Below are 18,201 nucleotides of genomic sequence, written 5' to 3' on the forward strand. Positions count from 1 at the left end.
TCACTGTGAAAAAATAGTCCCACCTCTCCAGACGTTAGCTCCAAGTTAGCTCTGCAGCTCGTCTTTTCCTCCGCTTTTTTTCAGGTGAAAGTCACTCCTCAGTCCCCTCTACCATTGTTAACCCTCCCCGGAGGTGAAAGTTAACCTTAAACATGTGAATTCAACTACTTTAGTCCGTTTTTTAACATCGTAAAAACATCAGCTGTCTCTTGCTACGGACTGCAACAGTCCGTTGTCATGGATACACGACAACAACTTCCATTCATACCAGTCATATGTGCCTGAGGCGGAGTGATAGCCTATGCTGTGATAAGGCTTTAGAATAGTAGCCGTGCTCAATATACCACGGTTAACAGCCAATCAGATCGCCGGATTTCACCTTTCCGTTTTATAATCACTTTTAACCGTGCAGTTTTTCTCATCATGGAATAGCCTACTTTATCCAGTTTTTACCTTTCACATCATGAATCATTAGCCTTTTAAACCATAACTTGTAATTTTTAAGCATATTAATCAGTTACAAATTATACGTACTTTTTCTTAAACTATTGAGTGAATGTTTTAACCATTTATTTAACATCTTCAATGTAGGTATAAATACAAAATCAATGCTATTACCACACTGTTTCACAACTGTAGGCTGCACCAGTACACACACTGTTAACGTTACTCTTGACTGATTTCATCATTAATAACATTCATAACCAATAGTAAAGTTAGGTAATGGAGTGTACAGTACTAACACAAATACAAACGGATACAATCTCAAAGCAGAACAACCGCAACACTTTACAGATCCCGGTTAGCCTGGTGCAGGGGAAAACACTATCATCTTTAGCACAAGCTAACATCGCTAGCTGCATTAGCATAGCTACGTAACTCACCAAGACGTTTATAAACGCGCTGAAACTGCCGTCGGTTCATCCCTCTCGTCTCCGCTGAGTGTTTGTTCTCTGTTTATATCATATCACATCGTAGACATTGCGTAATTTCCCTCATTTCTCCACTTCGTCTCCTCCTGTCGTCCCTGGCTGTGTCAACAAGCTCCGTCCTCGCTGTGAGGTGGGACTTTCTACCTTCTCAACAGGCAACCAATGACAAGTGAGCAGCTTCTGGTCTGACCAATGACAGATGGTCAAAGGTGAGAGACTGTGATTGACAACTTATTTCATCCTATTTGATTCTAACCTGTCTAATTACGCTGCTATTATTGATCACATAAGTTGTCAATCACAGTATTATAACTTATATTATGTTATAATATTATTGTATTTGTACAACTAGAGAATGCATTTCCTGAAGGAAATACGGGTGAATGCTGAAAGCTGGAAGCTGAATGAGCTGAATAAATTGTTGAAACTATGCTGAATTAAGTTAAGAAACTGCTGAAGAAATCTTGAAGAGATGAAATAATATATGAAGAATACGAAATGGTTTGAAATTACTTGAATTGTTGAAGATCAGTATGAAGAAATTGAAAGTCTGAAGTCTACTCAGATTTACTTAAAACTGACAGTTTGAAAACATTTTTGAACCATTACTAATGTAGGTTAAACAATATCTGAAGAGTAAAAGTAGAAGATGAAAGATGGAGGATGTATGAACTGGGTGGTAATTACTTGAATTAGTGAAGAATAGTATGAATGAATTGAAAGGTTAAAGTGCACTCAGATTTATTTAAAACAGTTTGAAAACATTTTTTGAACCATTACTAATGTAGATGAAACAATATCTGAAGTGTAAAAGTAGAATAATATAGAAGTAGGGCAGAATAACTAAAAAATAACTACAACATCTGAAGGGTAAAAGTAAAACATGTTAATAAAAAGTTTGAGGAAAATGTAGAAATCCTGCATATTTATAGTTTAACAGTTGAATGGTTGAAATCTGAAATAGGTGAGAAAATATTAACAAGTCAAACTTATAAAAAGGATTTTGAAGATTAGTATGAAAAAATTAACATTTACAGTAAAAATTAACATTTAAGTCATTTAAGGGAAAATGTAAAAATCCTGGCTTTGTAATAGGTAATAGGTGATTTCAACTTGAATTGTTGAAGATTAGTATGAATAAATTGAAAGGCTTAAGTCTACTCGTATATAAAACTGACAGCTTGAAAACATTGTTGAACCATTACTAATATAGATGAAACAATATCTTAAGAATAAAAGTATAAGATTGAAGATGGAGGATGTATGAAATGGGTGGAAATTACTTGAATTGTTGAAGAATAGTATGAATGTATTGAAAAGCTTGAGTCTACTCAAATTAGTTTAACTGAAAGCTAAACAATATCTCAAGAAGAAACGTATAACATGAAAGCAGGAGGCTGAATGACATGACATGGTGGGAAAATACCTGAACTGTTTTAGATAATAGTTTAAAAAAAATGTGTCAAAGGTCTACAACCAGTAAAAATGTTGAAATGAAAGACAAACATGTTGGAAAATCCTGCGTTATTAAATGTAACAGTTTAAGAGTCTGTTGAAGAGTTGAAGTCAGCTGCAAAAAGCACTGGAACCTGACAGCTTAAAATCACGATTAGCTGATCATTCACATGCTGTCCTCATCCAAATAGGCTATTTCAACCCCCCATCTTACCTGCTCATCCCTGGCTATGTTACTGCTACTGCTGCCACGTTCTGCTGCTATCGCCACTGCTCGATTCCCTTGCCGCTGCTACTGCTTGCATTTTGTTGCTACTGCATGAGGTTTTGCAAACTCACCACTGTGTGTGTTTGTGTGTGTGTGTGATGTGTATGAAGAAATTGAAAAACTGAAGTCTTCTCAAATATTTTTCAAAACTGACAGCTGTAAAAACATAGTTGAACCATTATTAATATAGATGAAGCAATATGTGAGAGGTAATATAGATGGAGCAATATGTGAGAGGTAAAAGCAGAACATGTGAGCAGGAGGTTGAATTATATGACTTGGTGGAAAAACACCTGAATTGTTTAACAAAAGTGTAAAAGATGTGTTTAAAGGTCTAAAACCAGTAGAAATAGATTTCACTGATGTAATTGTTCAGACACAACACCTTTCTTCAGTAATGTGGAATGTATCAACAAAAAATACTAGGTAAACATAATATAAGAATGACTGTCCTTGGGATAGTTAGAATCTGTCTTTATTACAGCACTTGCAGGAAAGGAGGTTCATTTGTGTATTGCATTTCTAAAAAAACGTTGTCTCCAAGTGCTTGACACAGCAGCATTACAACACTCTGCCCTTAGACCCTCACATCGACTGAGGAAAAACTCCCAAGAAAACCCTTAACAGGGGGAAAAAAACGGGAGGAACCTCAGGGTGAGCAACAGAGGAGGGATCCCTCACCCAGGACGGGCAGACGTGTGATAGATGTTGTGACGGCCAAGAATAAAACCTTATGGGCTCAACAGTATATATCACATGGGCACAGTCCTGACTGCAGTGGCCCATGTTCAAATTTGACTTGGCCATTTGCTGCTTGCTGCACAGATTGGATGGTGTTGTCATGTGTGGTCAGTGACAGCACGATGGCTTGGTGGTTCTGAGCTGTGTGTCCGTGCAGCAGTGCACCTCATCACTTGCCAGATGATCAACAGAAGAATGAGGGAGGTGAACCTGACAAGACAAAATAGAAAAATATTTTGGAAAGTGAAGACCAAGACATAAATCACATGTTCAACACTTACTAACTGATTATCATTTACCTTAAGTAATCACCTGCCAGAGAATCATCAGCCTGTCACCCTCAGTGCTCCGTCACACAGATCACAAGGTCCAGAAAGCTGTCCAGCCCTGTCGGTCTCTACTGTCAAGTGGGGGAGACCTGAAAGGAGAAGGCAGTGGACATGATATTGTTGTAAACCTACATTGTCAACAGTGTCATCCACATTTTTTAATGACAAAACAACAAAGCGGTACCTTTGGCTCTGTTGTGAGCAGGCATAGAAGCTGGCAGCAGGATGACTTGTGTATGTGCGGTCCAGCAGTGAGGGCTCTGCAGACTGACGGTTTTGATGATGCTGTTGTTTCTGGTCAGACGTGGCCGGATGATGATGAGGTGGAAGTAGGTGCTCCTGATAAAAGAGAAGAGAAAGATGTTGTACGTTTTTGTGGCATAAAACATGTGCAGAACTTGTAGCCTATAAATCACATACTGTCTGTCATACCTTCAGCAACCAGCAGCACCACGACAGTCTCATTCTCTTCAGCGAAGAACAACCAGGGCAGGCAGGAAGAAGAACTCTGTGGAACCCAGTTGTGGTGGATCCACTGTTGACAGGATGATGCTGCAGTACCTGGGCAATGGCAGACTGACAGCCACCATGTCCTGGCCGTTCCCAGCTGATCTTCACAGTTTTGGAAGTAATGTGGTAAAGGTTGGAGAGGGGAACGTTGAGTGGGGGTCAGAAAGCACACAGAGTGAATGGTCTCTGGTCAGGCCACCTGCCCCGAGGCAGGGGAGGTGACCATCCCAGCTCACACAACACAGAGAACATGTACTTTCAGCAGTTGCATATAAATGTGTATTGATGTTTTTTATTAATTTAACAGTTAATAGGATATATTATATTAATTGATAAATATTATTTATTGAAATTCATTTATTTTATTGTTCATTTATTCAGTGTCTGTTACACATGTAGCACAGGTATTGTAAACACTGGCTGTCCTTGGTTCCTGAAACTCTTTTGGCTTGTGCATTTACCAACCCAAAACCCAAAACCCTCCCTGGTAAATGCACAAGCCAAAACACACTTTTTTTTTTTTTTACACAAGATGATGCTTATAGAATTGTCCTATTGATTGCAAACTGAAGAATGTACATGGTGATAACAACATGATGAAAACACAATTTTATCAAATGAGTCACTTGTATTTTACTAAACCTGTATGGCTTACCGCACTGTTTCACGAACTGTTAAAAGACAATACACAGTAAATGGGGTTGTGATAGCTGTGGTAGGTCTTCAGCACACCAGAATGGAGACACTGCTGAGGTTGAGAGATGAAAACCACGTCCAACAGTGTGTTCTTCTCTGTGGTTGGATCAGTGATGAGTTGTTGAAACCCTTTGGACTGAAACATCTCCAGTATTGGCTTTTTTTCTTCAGACTTCAGATTCTCGTTGAAATCACCACAGACAATGATGGGTTGAATATCCATGATCTCCAGTGAGTCCACAAGGCTGCTCAGGTTCTTCAGGAATGACTTGACACAGTAGTCTGGTGGTCTGTACACAGCTGCAATTAGTGCTCTCACTGGGGCTTCAATCTTCAGAGCCACAAACTCTAGGTCAGTTACATTATGTATGTACTGCTTCTCGTGCACTTGGATATGATTTCTGACATACATGGCAACTCCACCACCACCTTTCTTTGCCATCTGGGGATCATTGGTGTAGGACAGGTGTCTGTTTCGTCTGAACATGGTGTAGCCCTGAAGTTGAAGACTGTCTGCCACAAAGGAGCCCTGTAGGTGGGTTTCTGTGAGACACAAAACATCCGCAAGACACAGTTCGTGATGGCTCTTGATGTCATTGATGTGAGCTGGCAGTCCCTCTGTGTTGTGGTGAACAATGGTCAGAGTGTCAGGTCGGCTCAGTGTGTCTCTAAGATGAAGAAGTGGCATCATGTCGTCCAGGTTCATTTGTCTCATGGCCTCAAGCGCTTCAGTGATTTCAGTGTTGGCGTAGATTTTACTCTCATCCATGTCCAGCAGGTGCAGTCCACTGAGAGAGGTGACTCTGCTCAATGCCACATAAGCCATGCCAGGCTCAAAGATGTGTTTCAGGGAGACAACAGCTGAATGTCTTGTCATGCCTTGAACCTTGTGAATGGTGCATGCAAAAGCCAGCTTGATGGGAAACTGTCTGCGCACAGCTCCTTTCTGTTTCAGGTTGTCCTCTGATCTCTCGATATAAACAAGGTTGTCAGCTGATCCTGATGCTGTTTCATTATCCATTTGGAGTCCAAGCATGTTGACATGTGCAGATCCAGGCGGTTCAGAGGTTACCACTTTGATAAGAGTACCAAACGAACCGTTCACCAGTCCTTTGGAAACATCCAGGTTTCTAGTCAGCATGACACGTACGCCTTCTGCAACTTGGAGTGTGTCTGGTAGCTCATTTGTACCTCCTTTGAATGGTTGTTCTTGTCGTGTCATTTTCCCATTCCTCGGATCCTTTTTGTAGTCGTCTGCATCAATTTTGGTGACGTTGGAGTAATTCTTCGTCAGTATTTCAGTATTGTGAGCACCTACCTGTTTGTTGGTGGCAAAAATGTGCAGGGCATCAGCAGGGCGTTGAGCTGGTTCAGTGATGGCTTGTGACAACAAAGCTCTGTCTGATTCAGACAACTCTTCTGACTTGTCTTTCACACGGATCCTGTTCAGCATCTCTGCAAAGGCAACATCATCCTTCTGACGCATGATCTCAGTGAGCGTGATCATCTGAAAGTTTTCCTGCCACAGGTCAATGTCTTCTGGGTTGTGTACACACAGAGGTTTAGACTGTCGTACTGGTGGTAGCTGATAGAAGTCTCCAACAGCGATGACTGACATTCCTCCAAAAGGTTTCTGGCTGCCTTTGATCTGTTTCAGTCTGACATCAACATATGCAAAGAGGGCCCTTGACACCATGGACACTTCATCAATGATGAGGATTTCAGCATTGATCAGTTCTGCTCTGACTTCATCCAGTTTGTTACCCAGTCCCACAAAAGGAGGTTTCAGACTTCTGGGGAGCTTCAGCAGAGAGTGCAGAGTTGTTCCACAGATGTTAAATGCTGCGGTTCCAGTGAAAGCAGTCAACAGCACAGTGGGGCTTGATATGTCAGTGTCGTCTGCATGTCTGGGTACTTTGCACAGTATCTTTGACGCCTCTGCGTAGATGCATTTGATCAGATGTGACTTTCCTGCTCCAGCTCCACCATTGATATAGATGAACAGCGGCTCTGGATTTAGGCGACGAACACGCTTGATGCACCAGTCTCTGATTAAAGAGAAGACACAGGCTTGTTTCTGGTTCAGGTTCTGGTACATTTGACGTAACACAGCAGGATCCATTGCAGGGGGCTCTCTGATGGCTCTGGCTTCTGTTACAGCGTTAACCTGACGACTGTAGTCTGGGACATTTTCTTGTACATTGTCGTGATCTGGCTCTGCTGCTTGCAGTTCATCAATGCACTCCATCCTCACAAGTTCAGATTCAGGTGCCAGGTTGTTCCATTCATCAATCAATCCTCTGTTCTGCTCGTACTCTTCCACAGCTTGCTCAATCTCTTTACTGTTTTTCTCGTATTTGTCTTTGTTTCTTTTCACAATGTATTTAACTAGCTCACCGTGCTCACGGCCAGGCAGACGTGCAATGCCACTTTCGTAAAAGGACTGGTACGTTGGTAAGAATGGCCTTTTCAGTTCTGCATCTGATCTGTAGGGAAGGTACAGCTTCAGCAGTGATCCATAGTGCTGTTCAGGACTTTTTTCCTTCGAGGGGCGGTAAAATCTGATCACAGCAGGCTTGTCGTTTTTTCGCCTTTGAACAAATCCCGAGTCATTCAGCAAGCGGAGAACATCTTTGCCTTTTGCCTGATTGCCATAGACAAGTCTGCATGTTGCTGCAAAATCAGCCAGACACATCTCCTCAAAATCTGGTGTCTCAGGTCTGTTTTTGTACTTGTCCGTCAGTGATGTCATCCATATACTTGCACTTCCTGGTGTTGCGTCTTCCAGGGCTGACATCGGGCGACTCATTTTAACTGGGTTGTCATCAGTTGGTAGGAATACAACACCTCGTGAACATTTTTTCAGTTTGATTCCACATGCTCTTGCGACCGCTTCTTGGGCTGATATCTCTCTCTTTTTGGAATAAGCCTGCATGACTTCTCTCATTTCGTCACATTCGTTGACATGTTCCTTGTTGGAGTTCTCAATGACTGTTTTCAGATACTCTGACATTTTGGATTCTTGCTTTGTTATGTAGCTGGTCAGATACATGATGCAAGAATAAGCATTTAGGATAAAAGACACGTCAATATTTGCATTCCACGCTTTGAGAAGGTACGAATTATACCCATTTACCCAGCAGTCTTTGGGGTCACGTTTCAAGGTCACTGAGCAGGATGTGGCAATTAAGCTCATGCATTTCTCATATTCACTGACTGTCAGTTTATAGCGAGCCAGGAGCTGCTCCAAACTCAGGTGTTCGGCAATCTCAGGTTCGTTCAGGAGCGCGTTCAGTGGTTTGAGTTTGTCTTTGGCCTTTTCCACTGTTTCGGAAATGTCACTGTCACTTTCAAATGGTCTGGTGATCATTGTCTCTTTGCAGGGTTGTTTAGGAAATCCAAATCTGCAGGCAGAGCCAAAGCTTCTGAAACATGTGCGAGAGTGGTTTCTGCTGTGCATCTGTAACTCTTTCACTTTTCTGTGCAGTTCAGGTTGTTTGCGTGGGTCAGGGAGCTGAGCTGTGATGTACTTTGAAACAAAGTCACACACCGTTTTGTCACTATCGGTCTCGAATACCGGTGCACCTTCTATCCATAACAGGCAATGGATGTGCGGACTTCCTCTGTGCTGAAACTCTACTCTGTAGAAAAAATCAAGCACTTTCCCAAGGGGCTCTGCTTGCGAGAAAATCAGGTCTCTGAATAAAGCCTCTACTCGTTTATCAAACATTCGCATGGCTGTCACAGGATTGCTCCTCAGTATGTCACACTTTGCGGACCAGTCAAGCTCGTCAAAATTAACATCCTCACCTTGTTGTCTTTTTATTGCCTCGATGACCTCAGGCCAACGCATTTCAGCCGCTGAGAATGTACAGAAGAATGTCGGAACTCCCAACTGTCTAATCATGGCAAAGAGATCTCTGGTTGTTTTTTGCCAGTAGGCTGGAGTTCCTCTGAGTGGCTGCATGAATCTTACTGCATCTTTATTCCTCACAAGTCTTTCCACCTCACGTTTATTCAGTAACATATCAGATGTTATTCTGCGTCCGTCTCTGGTCATAGGCTTTGCTTTCCTTAACTGAATGCTCATGCTGTTTGTGGCCAAGTGAATTTCTGTCACAAACTGGGCAAAGAACAAGTAGTTTGTGTCTCTGGCAAAACGATTATCAACACAGAAAAGCCGAGCTTTGAAATAACCGCTGGGCGACAGCTTAACAAGTCTAGCTTCATCCAGTGTGTTCTGACCTGTAGGGAATTGCATAGGAAAGGATATGGCCTCCAGTCTGGGTGTTTTGAAGAAACCAACTGGACTGTTTCTTTCAGCAGGCGCCACAGAGTAGATACCCTCACTAAAACTTAATATCTCCTCTGACACATCAGTTGGCTGAAGGCACGAGTCAAGCGCAAACCCTCCATTGGGCATGTTTTCTTCCTGTTCCTCATTGTCACGTGTCTGCTCAGTTGGCTGCTGCTCAGCATTGTCAACATTCTGCCCGTCATCAGGCTTGTCATCAGGTTCATTCTCTGTCTCCTGAAATGCTTCATTCTCAAACACATCAATTTCCAACAGATCACCTTCATCATAATCATCATCATTCATTGTTTCACCTTCCTCCTCCTCCTCCTCATCAGGAAGTGTGGGATCACACAGTTCAGCATCATCTCTGATACTTACATCCTTGTACTCTGGGTGAATCTCTTTCAGTTTATGCAGCGCGTGAACCAGTTTAGACCAGGTGACAGTCTGAAACAGCTGATGACCTCTGTAACACAGTCTTCTCTTCAGTTTCACTCTCAGAACCTGAGACTCACTCCTCACTCTGGGCAATGCTTGTACAGTTTCTTGAACTTCAGAGGGGACACACACTACATTACCTCGTATTGAATTTTGTCTGCCTTTGGGAAGAGGAATAATCTTGGCAAATGGGATGCATTTGGCGATGAGATGTCTCTCCAAAATGTTGAGGTCACACAGTTCAGGTGGAATGTCAACAAGCTCCATGTTGTTGGCTACAGCAAGAGATGGCATAGCTCCACGTTTAAGGTGATCATGACAGGTGTGACAGATCCATTCTTTTCTCCTCTCATCTGGCATTGTGCACTGTTGTTCATTTCTGCAGACTTCATCACAAACATGAACATATTTACCTGTTAGGCAGGATGCAACTAGACGTGGGTTTTTCACATAGGTTGACCTCTTGCACTGTTTCACTTGGTTTGGGAATGATGCCTTATGACACACGGTGCAAGGGTACGTTGGACCAGACTTTATATGGGATCTGAATATAGATATGGCCTCTGCGATCACACTGTTGTCACTCTCCTGTGCTTGTCTATCGAGACGTCTGTATTTCCTTTTTATTTTCGTAGCACATCTCATGTTGTGCATAGTTTTATAAGCAAGATTGTTGTGATATTTTTCTCGCATCCTTTGCTTCATCAGCTCTCTGTGTCGTGCTCTGTGTGTCTGGTTATTACTGTAACGCCTTGTAATGTAAGACCGCTGCCGTTCTCTGAATTGGGAGTTTTCTTTGTAATTTTTGGTGATGTAAGACCGCTGCCGTTCTCTGAATTGGGAGTTTTCTTTGTAATTTTTGGTGATGTAAGACCGCTGCCGTTCTCTGAACTGGGAGTTTTCTTTGTAATTTCTGGTCATGTAAGACCGCTGCCGTTCTCTGAACTGGGAGTTTTCTTTGTAATTTCTGGTCATGTAAGACCGCTGCCGTTCTCTGAACTGGGAGTTTTCTTTGTAATTTCTGGTCATGTAAGACCGCTGCCGTTCTCTGAACTGGGAGTTTTCTTTGTAATTTCTGGTCATGTAAGACCGCTGCCGTTCTCTGAACTGGGAGTTTTCTTTGTAATTTCTGGTCAGGTACAGTTTCTGTTTTTTTTTAAAGGTTAAATCCTCTTGATATCTTTTGGTCTGATAGAGCTTTTGGTTCTCTCTAAAAGTCACATTTTGTCTGTATTGTTTCGTGATATACTCCTGTTTCTGTTGTTTAAATTCAGGATCGGTCATGTATCGGTTCTTCATTTTTTCTTTGTTCTTTTGTTTAAATTCAGCGTTGTCTCGATAGCGTTTGGCAAAATATTGCTGTTTTTTTTCTCGGTTTAAGTCATTACAGTTTTTGTTCTTTTCGTAAAATTTCTTCTTTTCTCTGTATGTTTCATGTGAAGCATACTTCTCTCTTTGTTTTGTTTTTTTGTCTTTTTTGTTTGTGTCTTTTGCTGAGAGCATTAGTTTCCTCATGAATTTTCTCCTTTGGTTTTTATTGAGTTTGGACAGTGTAATGGAGATGTCGGGTGAGACATGTGGAGCAGTTTCATTTGGTGGATCAGGCAACCCGATTTGATCCTGTTGTGCCACAGATGAAGTGATGTCTTGGGCTGTGACAGAAGTTACACTGGGCTGGCTCAATGGTTGTGCTTCTGTTTCCATGGCAGTGCACAGTTCATAAAGTATCTCATCAGAGAGCTCAGTGACTGCACTCGGCTCACTGTGAAGACCATCATCTAAAACAGAGGAGGTTGTTTCAGCAGGATCATTTGTTGTAATCAGCACATCAGGGGTGGTTTCGTTGTCATGGGTTGCATTAGCACAGGGAAATGTCACAGGTTTCAACTCATAGTTGCAGGAGGAGGGAGTTCTGATCCCCCTGTGAAATATTTGGAGTCTTTCAATCACTTCAAAGAGACTTGTGAATGTCACCATGACAGCCCTTCCAGGTAAAGGGCATCCCAGCGGTATATGTCTACCATCCTCTTTTCTGCCGTGTGGGTCAAAGAAACCAAACCTACCAGATCTGGTTCTGAACAGTGCGATACACAACCCAGTCATCAACAGCAATGCATACTGCACTTCTGACAGCAGACAGCTCAGTCCAGCCATTAGGTCCAGAAAGTAATCAACACTTCCAGGGTCAGGGTCTCCTAACGTACCATATCGTGACCATATGTTCATGTTTACATTGTACACATGGCTGCGTGCAGTCACTCGGTCAGGGATCTCATCTGCTGTCAAATGGATAAAGTCTGGGAACCGTTTCCTGGCCTCTTTGTACAATGCATTACCTTTATCCAAAACTTGATTGAGGTTCTCTGTTGTGATGTTTTCATTCTCATAAAGAAAAGCCAGAAACGTCAGAGAGTTACAGGTACACTGTTGGTTTCTGTATTTACCATATCTCACAGAAGCCTGGCTACGCATCGCACAGACTCTTTTCTCACCGAGCTGAAGCTCCAGGATATCATTGTAAGCATGAGGAGGAACAGCTACATGTGGAGCATTACTGCCACGTCTCCTTTTTGCAATGTTTGCACAAGATGTTTGTCCTACATTTGAATTATCATAGTTGCGTTTGTAGTTTGCCTGGTGCACATGAGAACAATCTGCATCACTGTTATGTTGCTCCTTTATAATGTCAGCATTAGAAACTTGTGGCACTTCTGAAGCAGCTACCTGATTTTTCGCTGGGTCTGCATTGGAAGCCTCTGCTGGGCACGTAGCATCAATGTGACTTTGCCTATTTATCATGTCAGCATTGGAAACACACAATCCATCAGGTGGTCCTCCCTGTGTTACAGTCTCACTAACAAGTGTCGTAGACTCACTCACCATGCTGCTCTGAGAACCGGTACCCTCTGCTTGTTCACTTGGTGCCGCACACTGAGATTCCCTCTGCTGTTGCCACTGGAGTTTTCTAGCTTGAGACTTCTTGTTTTTCCTTGGCATTGTTGATGCAGACAAATAGGCACAATACAGACAAACAACAATACAGACTATGCTATGAGAGGTTTGTTGCTTATTAAAGCAGAGACTGGATGTGAAAAGATAATTCAAGTTAAATTAGTCTCAATATGGAGCAGGAAAAAAAATAGAGAACCTCTCTTGTTCCAACACTCCAGTGCTTTTAGGACTGATGAGCCAGTTAAATCAATTTCTACTGATTCAGAAAATACTTGCCTCTTTAAATCAGTAGGGAAATTACTTTACTGAAACAGAAATGACACACTGGAGAAAATAGATTTTGCTCAAATTCAATGGCGATGTATACTTTCAGATTGCAATTGATCAACAAGAGTTGTTTCTTAATGAGGCAGAATTACTTGGTACGGGTGAATTTAAACTACTTGTTTCAGTTTTGATCAATTTCAAAAAGTCAGAGAAAAGGTAAAGAGCGTATCAAAGGGAAAATAGGGATAGCATAAGAGGAAATGTCTCATTCAAGTGGAAATTCTTTTCGTTCAAGGGAGAACTACTTCAATGACAGTCTTTTTCGTTCAAGAGAGGACTACTTCAAGGAGAGTTGTTTTTCTTCAAAAGAGTATTTCAGTATGTTTCTTTTTCAGTATGTTTCTTTTTCAGTATGTTTCTTTTTTCAGCATTTCAGCTTGTTTCTTGAAGGCTTGGTACGTTTGAACAGCAAGCCTGAAAGCGTGAAACTTAGGGAGAGAGAAAGAAGGCAGAGACAACAGATAGAGCAGGATGGATGGATAAAGGGGATGAGGGGGGTGAGAGGGACAAAACAGGACGGTCTGGAAGACAGGTCTTCTTCTGCAAAATATGAAACACAATAAAAAAGGACAAATTGTTAGGTCTGAAACTATCCTTGTTATACTTGTTTATACAACAGTTAGTTCCGACCAAGTAATTTGATTGGACGAGAGACATTACATGATATACAATGTAACAGCACTGGGACTTTTTACAGACATTATCACTCTGCTGTTCAGGCGTTCAGGAGCTAAGTCAGAGCCAAGCTCCCCATTCCGGAGCTGCCCCATCTCTCTGCTGCCTACTACAGTTATTTTAAAAAAGGACTGGAAAATTAAAACCCGGAGCTGACATGATCTGTCTAATTTGCGATCATTCTCTGTGTTGTTGTTAGCCACGTAGCTCGGCTACTTGGCTTCAACTGTGTTTATATTTATTGCATAGCAGATAAACAAATTTACTACGGTATCGATAACGTCATATTAAAGCTGGTCCTGTTGTTCCGGTGCTATTCAGGCACTGGCTCCGAACCAGCTCAGTGGAAAAAGGGCCACCAGTAGCAAGCTAGGAAATGTTTGTGTTGCCTGGCAACAGCCTTGTCTCCCTTCTAGTTGCGGAACTATTTGTGTTGGCGGAGCCAAATAAATAACAACAAATCAAACAAATCACAATCTCTTGTAGCTTATTACTGTTAACTAATAAAATGCACAACTGTTGTATAAAAGCAATATCTCAGAGAAGGAACGGAGGACTCTGAAAATTCTCACAGCTCTTAGTTGACATTAGGGTGAGTAGATAATGAGTTAAATTTGAATTTTGGGTGAACTATCCCTTTAAATGAAACATAAGATATTTATACTACATGCGATTTACAACATGCAAAATTGTTCCATGTGTAACCATTGTAAAGCCAGCAATATAGTGTTAATTTACACATTACTATCAGTAGACTACGTGTCATTTTACATTTGACTAAACCATCTTTATTTTTTAAAGACTGGGTTAATTCTCACGCTCTCTTCACTAGCCATTACTAGCCAAATCTCTTTTTAGTACGAGAGTACGAGGCTTGATTCTGGGCAAAAAAACACTCTTCAGACTCAGTAAATGTGGTGTTGCAACTGACTCTGTGTGACAAATCAAGTGGTTGTCAAAATCAATCATTCTAGTTAAAAAAATGTTTCTGGTCTCTGTGAGGCACTACATGAGGACTACTGTTCTCCTTGTCTCCTTGATCTTAACATTAATTTCAGTTCAGATTTTCTTGTACTCACCAATCACGTGCAAGCGCACAATCTTCTTCTCTTTCTCTGGGAAAAGAAGTAAAATGTTATGATATTTTTCATTGAGTTTTAGATTTTAATAATTATCTATTTTGTAGGGCTGGGCAACGATTACAATTTTTAATTAATCGCATGATTTCCCTGATTAATCACGAATAATCGCATTGCAAAATCCAATATGAATTCAAAAGTACTGTAAAGTGCACTTTTATTTCAATGGTATGCTGCCATATGAACGAAAGTGCCATAACATTTGTTGTTAAAATAAAATAAAAATAAAATAAAACAAAACTCGTTAGTCCAGTCACTTTGCCACCTTTTGATTCAGGACATGTCATTAATTATCTCAGGGCTGTTGTATAGGGGAGAAAGGTGATGATAATTCTAGGGGCCCAGCGCCCAGTGGGGCCCACAAAAAACCCCTGTAGTCTAATCTTTGTATGACTGAATTATTCTGCATAAGACCCTGACTGATACTCATAGTAATGCTGCATTAGCATCAAAACAAAATAGGCTAAATAAAAAATGATAATACATAGTCTAAGAAAAAAAGTGGAAAAGTCAGGGGCCCACTTTTATTCTTTCAGGGCCCCCAGAATTCCTAGCAACGGCCCTGATTATCTGACTAACTTGCATATTTCACCGGCGGATCAGCTGGTGTGCAGTGCACGCTGTATAGCCTACTGTATGAACCATTTTTTTCTCTCTCCATCGCGCTGTACGTCTTCACAAGCCATATGCTTTCTCCACAAGCCATAGGTCGTTGTGTGTGGGGTGAGATGTAAATAAGATATAGCAAAGCACCTTCTCTCTCATGTTGAGATCCATGTGCGCAGTGTTGGGAGGGTTACTTTTAAAATGTATTCCTTTACAGATTACTGATTACATGTCCTAAAATGTAATCTGTAATGTAATTAGATTACAATTTCAAGTAATGTAATGTAATCTGAATACTTTCTGGATTACTTTTATATTACTTCAAAATCGCCTGCAGCCTTTAACTGGGACACTGAATTTGCTTTGAATTGTCTTACACATGATAGGTGTAACTCCACAGGATACCGTGGCTCCTTTAAACGACAGCATTAATAAATGTGTTTGAATTTGTCAAACCGCAGTTTAATTTGTTATTGGTCACTCAGCCATGTTTAAATTATTATTATTATTATTTTTAAATCGCCAATCACATTTTAGTAGATTTAGGCTATATTAAAACTGAGCAGCTTCAGACTACAGCCCCTCAACATCTCATACTTATGCAGAATACCCTCGGAAAAAATACACCATTTAAAATAGGTTATGCAGGACAAGCAGCATGATGATATTTTGAAAACAAAGTAATGACAGGAGCCACTGTAAAACTCACGTGTCTGCTGAAGTCGGTGTCGTTTTGGAAACAGCGTGACGTTGCTGTTAATGTTAAACCATGCTCATTATAAACATGACAGTCCAGGGTCCTTTTAAAAACGTGATCCTGTCGCAGTTCATTCATGTTGTTTACCAGAGACCGGACATTGAAGAGGAATATGCTGGACATCCCGATAGCAACATTACCAACATGAAGCCAACTTCAGCAGAGACGGCCGGCGAGTTTAGCACGTAACCCTCCCCGCATGAGAGCTCTCTGGGCCGCTGTTTTGTCCGTCCCTCTCCGACCTTGATGGTTCTAACTTCACCACAGTGCAACAAGCGTCCGCACAGTCAGAGCAACCTGCGTGTAGTGCGCTAGGCTAAAATAATCCAGCAACAGACTTTTACAAAATAAAAGCATTGGAGCAACATGCATTAATGCGCAATAAAATATATGTCGGCATTAGTAACGTTAGTTTAATGAGTTAACACGCCACACACACACACACACACACACACACACACACACACACACACACACACACAGAGAGAGAGAGATAGAGAGAGATGCAGTAAATTAGTGCTTGACACTTCTCACCATCAGGATAATTATTAGATGGCATTTTATCACATTTTCACGTCACTATATCACCATTTAGACTAACTCTAATGCCTCTGCCAGCTGCAGCCACTGATGCTTTTGTAGAATGAGGGGTCGTTGTGGTGGTATAATATGTCTTAATGATCAGGAAAACAGGCAAACAGGAACGGAGAAACGGAGAAACGGAGACGGACATTATGTTTACACTCCACTACTGACCGGCCTCATCACCATGACAACCACAAACAATCACCTCTATCACACACACTGAACCAATCACAGGCAGGGGGAAACAGCTGATCACTACGACAATACAGGCTACAAAATAACAACTATTAACTTTACACTTCCTAGACACCGTGATTCCCCCAAACTGAACAACACAAACACGCTTTGCTCGTGCAGCAACACAACCGTTAACTTCTTAACGACGGCGTTTACCTAAGGACAACAACCGTTATCAACTTGTTTGTAGATACCGTTATCTTTAAAAGAAAGCAGTGCCAGCACCGTAATCTCACAGGTCTTTTATTATATTTTCATGGAAGTTTAATAAAGACATTATCATATCTGTTTGACCATAACACGTTAAAAAAAACGTAATTTAAACCGCTTCACAACAGAGTCTACGGGAGAACCGTAAGTGCATTACTTACCGCTAGGGAGTCCGAGTAGAATGAGCCTTCAGCCCGATGACGTAGGGGAGTTGAAGTTGTTTGATATGTTCAGGGACAATCGGATTCCTCAGATCTTTTGATACGGGTCTGCTGCAGGTGGCTCTGTCTCTCAAACGATGCTCGGTGCGCCAGCTGCAGGCCATAGCTATGCACTTCTTTTTCTAAACACACCGGCGCAAACGTCTCATGACTGTAGGTTAAATTAAGTTGAAAATTTAAAGGGGCAGATTACATAAGATTATAGTCTTTCTGCTCCCTTTCCTTGAGATTTGGGAGGTTTTTGTTTTTATTGTAGCCTATTACAATGCAAGATAATTTTTCTGACTGATATTGCCCGATATTGCAGTGTATCTCGCTTTCAGAGAAGTTTTCTTCCCCCCGCTCTCCGCACGTTGCCTATGTTGTTGCTCTGTTGTCACTTTGTTGCTGCTCCACAGAGCGCACATGGCTAATTATTATGCACGTGCTGACCATATTGTGTCTAGGCGTTCCGGGGAAGGAGTATGAGTTGTGTTCACGTGTGCACCATTCTTGGGTCTGGTGTGATTTATCAAAGGAAAATTGCGGAGTATTGTTTGTCGTCTATGCAACCGTTGCAGTAGATTCCATATGGTTTAAATTTATCGTAAGAATCTACACGCCAGGTATAATTGGCAGCTTAGATGAGGGGAATCGCCGTGCGTAATGGTCGCGCGTAATGACAGCTCCTCGCCGGTGAAACACAATAAACTGCGCTACTTCTTGCATGTTTGTCTCATGACATGGTGGAGCCCACAGAGGTACACAGACAGGTGGATCAGGCGGCAAAGAAGTCCGCTGTGAAAATGATCTGACTAAAGGGAAGCGAGGCAAAGCGCTACAGCAA

General features: G+C 41.6%; 2 long non-coding RNA genes across 3 annotated transcripts; both read right to left on the bottom strand.

Moving 5' to 3' along the window:
* Nucleotides 1–3,122: 3,122 nt before the first annotated feature.
* Nucleotides 3,123–4,333, bottom strand: LOC146960712 (uncharacterized). Of its 2 annotated transcripts, none has more exons than XR_015035386.1 (4): nucleotides 4,158–4,333; nucleotides 3,910–4,064; nucleotides 3,696–3,793; nucleotides 3,123–3,606 (listed from the first exon to the last, which is right to left on the bottom strand). It is a non-coding gene; the product is annotated as an uncharacterized LOC146960712 (long non-coding RNA). The 2 variants fall into 2 exon arrangements; XR_015035385.1 differs by having other exon boundaries at nucleotides 3,696–3,796.
* An 8,969-nt stretch (nucleotides 4,334–13,302) lies between these two features.
* LOC146960713 (uncharacterized) lies at nucleotides 13,303–17,351 on the bottom strand. Its single transcript, XR_015035384.1, has 3 exons — nucleotides 17,316–17,351; nucleotides 14,700–14,735; nucleotides 13,303–13,485 (listed from the first exon to the last, which is right to left on the bottom strand). It is a non-coding gene; the product is annotated as an uncharacterized LOC146960713 (long non-coding RNA).
* Nucleotides 17,352–18,201: the final 850 nt, after the last annotated feature.

This window comes from Trachurus japonicus, unplaced genomic scaffold, assembly GCF_045865225.1.
Source record: "Trachurus japonicus isolate A0001 unplaced genomic scaffold, Traja_1.0 AP030087.1".
Taxonomy (NCBI): Eukaryota; Metazoa; Chordata; class Actinopteri; order Carangiformes; family Carangidae; genus Trachurus; species Trachurus japonicus.